The sequence below is a fragment of the Macaca nemestrina genome, chromosome 9, assembly GCF_043159975.1.
Source record: "Macaca nemestrina isolate mMacNem1 chromosome 9, mMacNem.hap1, whole genome shotgun sequence".
Lineage (NCBI taxonomy): Eukaryota > Metazoa > Chordata > Mammalia > Primates > Cercopithecidae > Macaca > Macaca nemestrina.
The window spans coordinates 125,097,506-125,105,748 of NC_092133.1; the positions used below are offsets into that span (position 1 = coordinate 125,097,506).

General features: G+C 39.2%; 1 pseudogene; it reads right to left on the bottom strand.

Annotated features, from left to right (window-relative positions):
* Positions 1 to 4,978: 4,978 nt before the first annotated feature.
* Positions 4,979 to 7,877, bottom strand: LOC105488239 (apoptosis-inducing factor 1, mitochondrial-like; annotated as a pseudogene).
* Positions 7,878 to 8,243: the final 366 nt, after the last annotated feature.

The following is an 8,243-nucleotide window of genomic DNA, read 5'->3' on the forward strand; positions in this document are numbered from 1 at the left end:
CCATCTAAAAGTTTTACTTTTTTAACTTTCCCATTTACATCTGTACTTCATCTCCAGTTAATTTTTGTGTGTAAGGTAAAGGAAAGGTTGATGTTTATTTTTTTTTCCATACAGACATTCATTTGCTTCAGCACCATTTGTTGAAAAGACATTTCTTTCCCTGTGGAATTGCTTTAGCATCCTGAAGAAAACTATTTAGTAGGAATAGGCATGAGTGTATTTGTAGATTTCCCATTCTGTTCCATTGGTCTATATATCTACTTCTTCACTAAAATCATACTGTGGATGAAGTACACAAAAATCATAAAAATAATAAAGAGTATTTCAAATATGTTAATTTAAAAACTTATGGAGCAAATGTTCCCATTTAAGAAAGAAGAAACTTATAAACTGTGTTTTCTAAATCCAGCTATATTTTGTTTATAGACAATATATATCTGTAACATAAAGATATAAAGTATGAAAGAAGAAAAACTGTTATGTATGTCAAGCAAATACTGAGGAAAGCTTGTATAATTCCATTAACAGCAAACAATTTGTTTATAAATGAAGAGAATTGATAGAACAGATCAATTCATAATGATAAAAGTTTCAATACACATGGAAAACTATCAGTCCCAAAATTATAAGCAACTAATAATATAAGTTCAATGAATACAAAGCAAAAAATTATGTAAACACAAGAAAGAAAAATACATTCTCAACATAGAATATTTTAATCTACCCCTTCCATTAATCAATGTATAAATCAGACATCTTGTTACAGTCCAGCTCAAATGAAAGTACAAAAGTGTTTCTAAAACCCATAGGTCAAAAAAACTACCACTGAAAAAATGCCACATCCACAAATACCTGAAGCTCTCCAATCTCAAGGATGAATCACCCCATTATCCTTTTACCAAAAATTCCAACCTTTTAATATGCCTTAACAGGTAAGGAAGTGCTTGTTCCTGTTTGGTTTAGGCTAAGTAATACAAAGTGCTGTAACAAAGAAACCTAATAAATTTCAGTTGGCTTAACAAAATAAAGGTTTATTTTTTATTCATTTTACAATCCAATTGAATGACCACCAATTGATATGGTCACACAGTGACCCAGATTACTTCCATCTGGAGGTTCCACTATACCAGAGAACCTCAACTAAAGAACCTCATAGAACCTCATGGTTTCACCATGCCATAGAACCTCAACTAAAGAACTTCACAGAACTTCATGGTTCCACCATGCCATAGAACCTCAACTAAAGAACTTCATAGAACTTCATGGTTCCACCATGCCATAGAACCTCAACTAAAGAACTTCATAGAACTTCATGGTTCCACCATGCCATAGAACCTCAACTAAAGAACCTCACAGAACCTCATGGTTCCACCATGCCATAGAACCTCAACTAAAAAACCTCAGAGAACCTCATGGTTCCACCATGCCATAGAACCTCAACTACAGAACGTCATGGTTCCACCATGCCATAGAAACTCAACTATAGAATCTCATGGGTCCACCATGTCACAGAACCTCAACTAAAGAACCTCACAGAACCTCATGGTTCCACCATGCCATAGAACCTCAACTAAAAAACCTCAGAGAACCTCATGGTTCCACCATGCCATAGAACCTCAACTATAGAACGTCATGGTTCCACCATGCCATAGAAACTCAACTATAGAATCTCATGGGTCCACCATGTCACAGAACCTCAACTAAAGAACCTCACAGAACCTCATGGTTCCACCATGCCACAGAACCTCAACTAAAGAATCTCATAGAACCTCATGGTTCCAACACGCCATAGAACCTCAACCATAGAGCCTCATGATTTCACAATACCATAGAACCTCAACTATAGAACATGGTTCCACCAAGCCATAGAACCTCAATTATAGAACCTCATGATTCCACAATGCCATAGAACCTCAACTACAGAACATGGTTCCATCATGCCATACAACCTCAACTACAGAACCTCATGGTTCCACCATGCCATACAACCTCAACTAAAGAAACTTCATGCCATAGAACCTTAACTAAAGAACCTCACAGAACCTCTTGGTTCCACTATGCCATAGGACCTCAACTATAGAACCTCATGATTCCACCATGCCACAGGACCTCAACTATAGAACCTCATGGTTCTATAATGCCATAGAACCTCATGGTTACACCCTTCCATAGAACCTCAACCTCACAGAATCTGTTGCTGGATCTTGTGCATATATCTAGAATCTGGGGGAAGTGAAAGAATGGAGGTTCGCAAGAGGTTTTAATGGATCAGTATTGGAATGGCACACATAACTTCACAAGATTTAGTTACATAGCCAGACATAATTACAAAGGAGGCTGGGAATTATTTTGTAATAGTGTGTACCCATGAAGTAGATAAAATAGTTTTGGGGAACACATAGAATACAATAAAACCACCCTTTTTAGTGGACAGCTCTGTAAGTTTTGAGAAGCACATTTAGTTGTGACATCTGTAGCAAAATCAAGATATAGGATAGAATTACCCCCCAAAAAAATTCCCCTTTCGTCTTCACAGTCAACTCCTCTGCCCCAACTCCCACCTCTAGCTCCTGGCAACTATAGATCTATTTTCTTTCTAGTTTTGTCTTTTCCAAAATACCAGATAAATGGAATCATACAACATGTAGCCTTTGGGGGCAGGCTTCTTTCACGTAATTTAGCATGTGTGTGATTCAACCATGCTGTTCTGTATATTAGTAGTTTGCCCCCTTTTGCTGCTGAGTTATACCCCATGATACATGACACCAAAATACCAATTCATAAAGAAAAAATATAGATGAATTTGACTTCAAAATTAAGAACTCCTGCTCTATGAAAGACACTTTCAAAAGAAGAAAAGATAGACTATGAGACAATATTTGCAAACAGCATATCTGATAAAGGACCTATATCCAGGATATATAAAGAGTTCTTAAAACACAATAACATTGTTCCTGTTTGGTTTAGGCTAAGTAATACAAAGTGCTGTAACAAAGAAACCTAATAAATTTCAGTTGGCTTAACAAAATAAAGGTTTATTTTTTATTCATTTTACAATCCAATTGAATGACCACCAATTGATATGGTCACACAGTGATTTATTTAATGGGCAAAAGATTTGAACAAACACTTCATCGAAGACATATGGATGCCAAGAAGCACGTGAAAAGATGCTCAATATCAGTAGTCATCAAGGAAATCAAAATTAAAACCATAATGAGATATCACTACATACCTATTATAATGGCTGTAACTTTTTTTTTTTTTTTTTTGAGATGGAGTTTTCTCTTGTCACCCAGGTTGGAGTGCAATGGCACAATCTCGGCTCACTGCAACCTTTGCCTCCCAGGCTCAAGTCATTCTCCTGCCTCAGCCTCCCAAGTAGCTGGGATTACAGGCACCTGCCACCACGCCCAGCTCATTTTTGTGTTTTTTTAGTAGAGACGAGGTTTCACCATGTTGACCAGGCTGGTCTCGAACTCCTGACCTTAGGTGATCCGCCTAAATGGCTGTGGGCTGTGATATTTTAAATTGGCAATACAAAGTGCTCAAAATGATGCTGAGCAATTGGAAATCTTTTCGATTCCTAGCAGTAATATGAAATATATATCCACCCAATTTGGAAAACAGTCTTGCAGTTTCCTTAAAATTAAACATACATTTACCATACAATCCAGCAATTCTATTCCTAGGTATTTACACAAGTGAAACAAAAACTCAGGTTCACATAAAAACCAGTAAAGGCTGGGCGCGGTGGCTCACACCTGTAATCCCAGCACTTAGGGAGGCCGAGGCGGGCGGATCACGAGGTCAGGAGATCGAGACCATCCTGGCTAACGGGGTGAAACCCCATCTCTACTAAAAATACCAAAAAAAAAAGCCAGGCGTGGTGGCAGGCGCCTGTAGTCCCAGCTACTCAGGAGGTTGAGGCAGGAGAATGGCGTGAACCCGGAAGGCGGAGCTTGCAGTGAGCCGAGATTGCGTCACTGCACTCCAGCCTGGGCGACACAGTGAGACTCTGTCTCAAAAAAATAAAATAAAAAATAAAAACCAGTAAAAGTGTTTATAGCAGCTTAATTCATAAACACCAAAAACTGGAAATAATCTAAATATCAATCTACTGGTGAAAGGATACACAAAAACTATTGTTTTTCAATGCTAAATTAGGTAATGTATGGATATATATTAAGGGCTCCGAAGTTTATTAGATGAACAAGTCTATTTTATCTCACATTAAACTGTAATCTTAGTTCTAAAACACTATTGTTTTAGAAAGTAAAGATTGTTATTTTGTTTTTATTTTCTCATTCCAGTGAACTATCAGTTCTCTTCAAAGAAACAGTGAGAAGAAACAAAGCTGAAGTCTGGCAAATGTGTGAGACTGAAATATCTATTAGGCCAAAAAAGATTGTGAGAAAGATTACTCCAGATGAGACAGCCAGTCATTGGCACTAAGCAATTTCAGCAGTGTCCTAGATTCCAAAAGTAAAGTCAATACTGAGAACAGTGTTTCTTCAAAAGCCTACGGAAGGTTCTCACACAACCCTCATAATGCGTATCTGTTTCCCAATCTTTAGGCAAGAGCTGCATTCAACATATTCTGAATAAAATAGGCCAATGGCCATTTTAAAGACATTATATGTGAATCACTCAAATTTCCAACGTGCCTGGCAATAAGCCTAAAACTACATGGTTTACAAGAAATGCTTGTGAAATGTTATCTTGGTCACCCCTAAGTTTTAATGTCATTTTTTGTGAAGTTTCATTGTTTAATGTCTAATTCCTAATTCTTTAATTTTTTTAAGAAGGATCAGATTTTTTTCATGATGTGAGAATTAAGAATTTGCCTACATGGTTGAAAATATTCACAAGAGACTTGATTATTCACATTCACATACACAGAGTAAGTATGCAGAATTAAAAAAAAAATGCTCTTTTACCCATGCAACCCACTCTCAGGGACACTGAAGTGCTTGTCTGTTCCTCTGTGGGCTTCAGTTTTCATCAATTTTGAATAGTTTGGCCACTTCATTAAGATCTTCAGATTGCTCACCATCCTCAGTGGTCTTCCTTGCTATTGGCATTCGGTTAAAGATGTTCCATATAGCATGATCCCCACAACCACTTTGTCCCTGGAATGGAAAATGCCACCTTTGCTGTAGTCCTCCAAGGCTCCTGGGAGAGGAGCCTTGGAACTGCAGGGGTGCTGGGAGGAAGAGTAATTTCTGAGGCCTCGTACTCTGTTTCACTCTCTGATCGGGTAACAGCTCCTGATTGCTCTGTGGCAGATTTTGGGTTGTCTTGTGCAGCTGCTTTTGCAAAAGCACCAACTGTGGGCCAAGAGCTTCACAGCCAGCATCAGGGCTCAAATCATTCCAGAACACTGACTGATGCCAGTACGACTTAGCAGCTCCAGTTATATTTTCCCCAGCCAATCTTCCACTCACAAAAGCATGATCGTGGTGCTCTAACCGCCTCCTCCCAGATTTATATCATAGAAGCATGCAGCATCTCCTGCTGCCCACGTTTGAGCATGCGTATAGCTCTACATTTACGCAGAAGCCACCAAAATCTGGGTCTATTTCCAGCCCACCAGTTCTCGACCAACTCAACACTGCGCTTCAGGCTCATGGCTGTAGTCAGTTTCTACCATCCCACCATCTTTCAACCTGATGAGTAACTTGACACTGCACCGACTCCAACCAACTGCACAATAGCAATGGGCATCATCTTAACCCCATCTCATCTGACTTTTTCCATGGCTCAGTTGCAGAGCGATTTGCAGAAGACCTTTCCCATATTTCCTTTCTCAGAAAACAGTTGAATCACTTCTGCCCCCAAGGCTCCAACCCTTTCTGCCAAGAGCACAGGACAGTTCACCACCAAGCAAGCCCCCACTGATAACCGTAATTGACTTTAATTCCATGAAATCTTTGGAGTCCTACAGTCTCCAATCATTCTAGAGAGTGTTGCTCTGCTCTTCACCTCTGATCCAGCTTCATCAATGTCAGACAGACTTCTTGGAGGACCTCTTGTTGCAATCAAGCAGTTTTCATAGGCTATTTGAGAGCCATTGCTAAGTTTCACTGTGTTGCCTCTCACTTTCAGCTATACCACCTTCTACCTGGTGAGGATAGCCACAACACCATTCTCGATGTGAGGCAAGTCCTGAGCAGAGACACAGAAAGAGGTGGCTGGAAATACATGCTTCTCTCTTTTTCCATTCCATTGTCTGGATCACAGCATCTTTGTGACATCTGAGTCATCTGAAAACCACAGTTCTTTTGGAATTTTTGTTTTTCACTTTCATTTTAGGTTCAAGGGTACACATGCAGGTTTGTTACATGGATAAATTGGATGTCATGGAGGTTTGGTGTACAGATTATTTCATCAGTCAAGTAATAAGCATAATACCTGATAGTTAATTTTTCGATCCTCACCCTCCTCCCACCCTCCACCTTCAAGTAGAACCCAGTGTGCATTATTCTCTTCTTTTTGTTCATATGTACTCAATGTTTAGCTCCCACTTATAAGTGAGAACATCTGGTATTTGGTTTTCTGTTCCTGTGTTAGTTTACTTAGGATAGTGGCCTCTAGCTCCATCCATGTTGCTGCAAAGGACATGATTTCATTCTTTTTATGGCTATGTAATACTCCATGGTGTATGTATATGTACCACATTTTCTTTATCCAGTCTACCACTGATGGGCATTTGGATTGATTCCATATCTTTGCTATTGTGAATAGCACTGCAATGAACATATATGTGCTATGTGTCTTCATGGTAGAATGGATTACATTCCTTTCGGTATATACTCATTAATAGGATTGCTGGCTTGAATGGTAATTCTGTTTTAAGTTCTTTCAGAAATCACCAAACTGCTTTCCACACTGGCTGAACTAATTTGCACCCCCACCAACAGTGTATAAGCATTCCCTTTCTCTGCAACCTCACCAGCATCTGTTATTTTTTGACTTTTTAATAACAGTCATTCTGACCAGTGTGAGATGGTATTTCATGGTGGTTTTGATTTGCATTTCTCCAATAATTAATGATGTTGAGCATTTTTTTATATGCTTGTTGGCCGTGTCTTCTTTTGAAAAGTGTCTATTCATATCCTTTGCCCATTTTTTTTAATGGGGTTGTTTATTGCTTGTAAATTTGTTAAGCACCTTATAGATTCTGGATATTAGACCTTTGTTAGATGCATAGTTTGCAAGTATGTTCTCTCAGTAGGCTGTTTACTCTCTTGATAGTTTGTTTTGTTGTTGCTGTTGTTGTGCAGATGCTCTTTAGTTTAATTAGGTCCCGTTTGTCAACTTTTGTACCATGGTTCTTTTGAAAGAGAAGATCGTATGTATGACAGCTCAGGATCTTCAGACATAATCAGGACCCCAGCCCCAGCATCCCAAGCCCAGATGGGTCTGGCTGCAGCAAAAGCAGCAGTTCTTCCGCCAGTGAGCAGGAGAGGGACATGATTTGGTACGCTGGCTTGAGGAACTGGCTCTCCACCTAGAGCAGATAACATGGTCCTTTTTTGCTTCTCTTCTGATGTAAGCCCTAACCCTAGCATTATTTCATTATATCTTTTTTGGTTATCCTTTATAGTCGTGTAGGTATATGCACCAGCTCCTACTGTTGATAAGCCCACAATAAGGACTTAACACATAATTATCTGTTCTGCCTCCTGGTGCTCCAGAGCTAGCCATTTGTCATGTTATCTGGAGTTCTAGAGGAATTAGAACTTGTGCCATTGCTGGAACAAGTTGCCTAGAAGCCAGTTTCTCTGCCTCGGGGTGCAGACGCACACCATCTGCACCAAGGGCACCAGCTTCTCCTTCAAAGTACCCACCACAAGGTGTCCACACCAGAACATTTCAGCAACTGCTACTCGGAACTTCTTCCTTTAGTTTCCTTGGATTCACATCAGACCAACGGGTCAAACGCCATCTAATGTTTATGTTTTTACACTTAATTTTTTCCCAAATGATTGTGGAATACTCTTAATTTAATTATTCACAACATACTTGCAAAAGTCTACATTGTATATTAGGAAGTACAAAGCTAGTCACCTACTTGTTGTAAAAGCTTTGAGAAGACCTACATCTCATCTGTTGGCAGAATCTTAGGGAGATTATTGGCCAAAAATATATATATATAATAAAGGACCAAGTTCCAGAAAAGAAGTGGAGCTGATGCAAGATGGAAAGATCTCAATCAGAGTTGAAGTCTGTGAGAATGG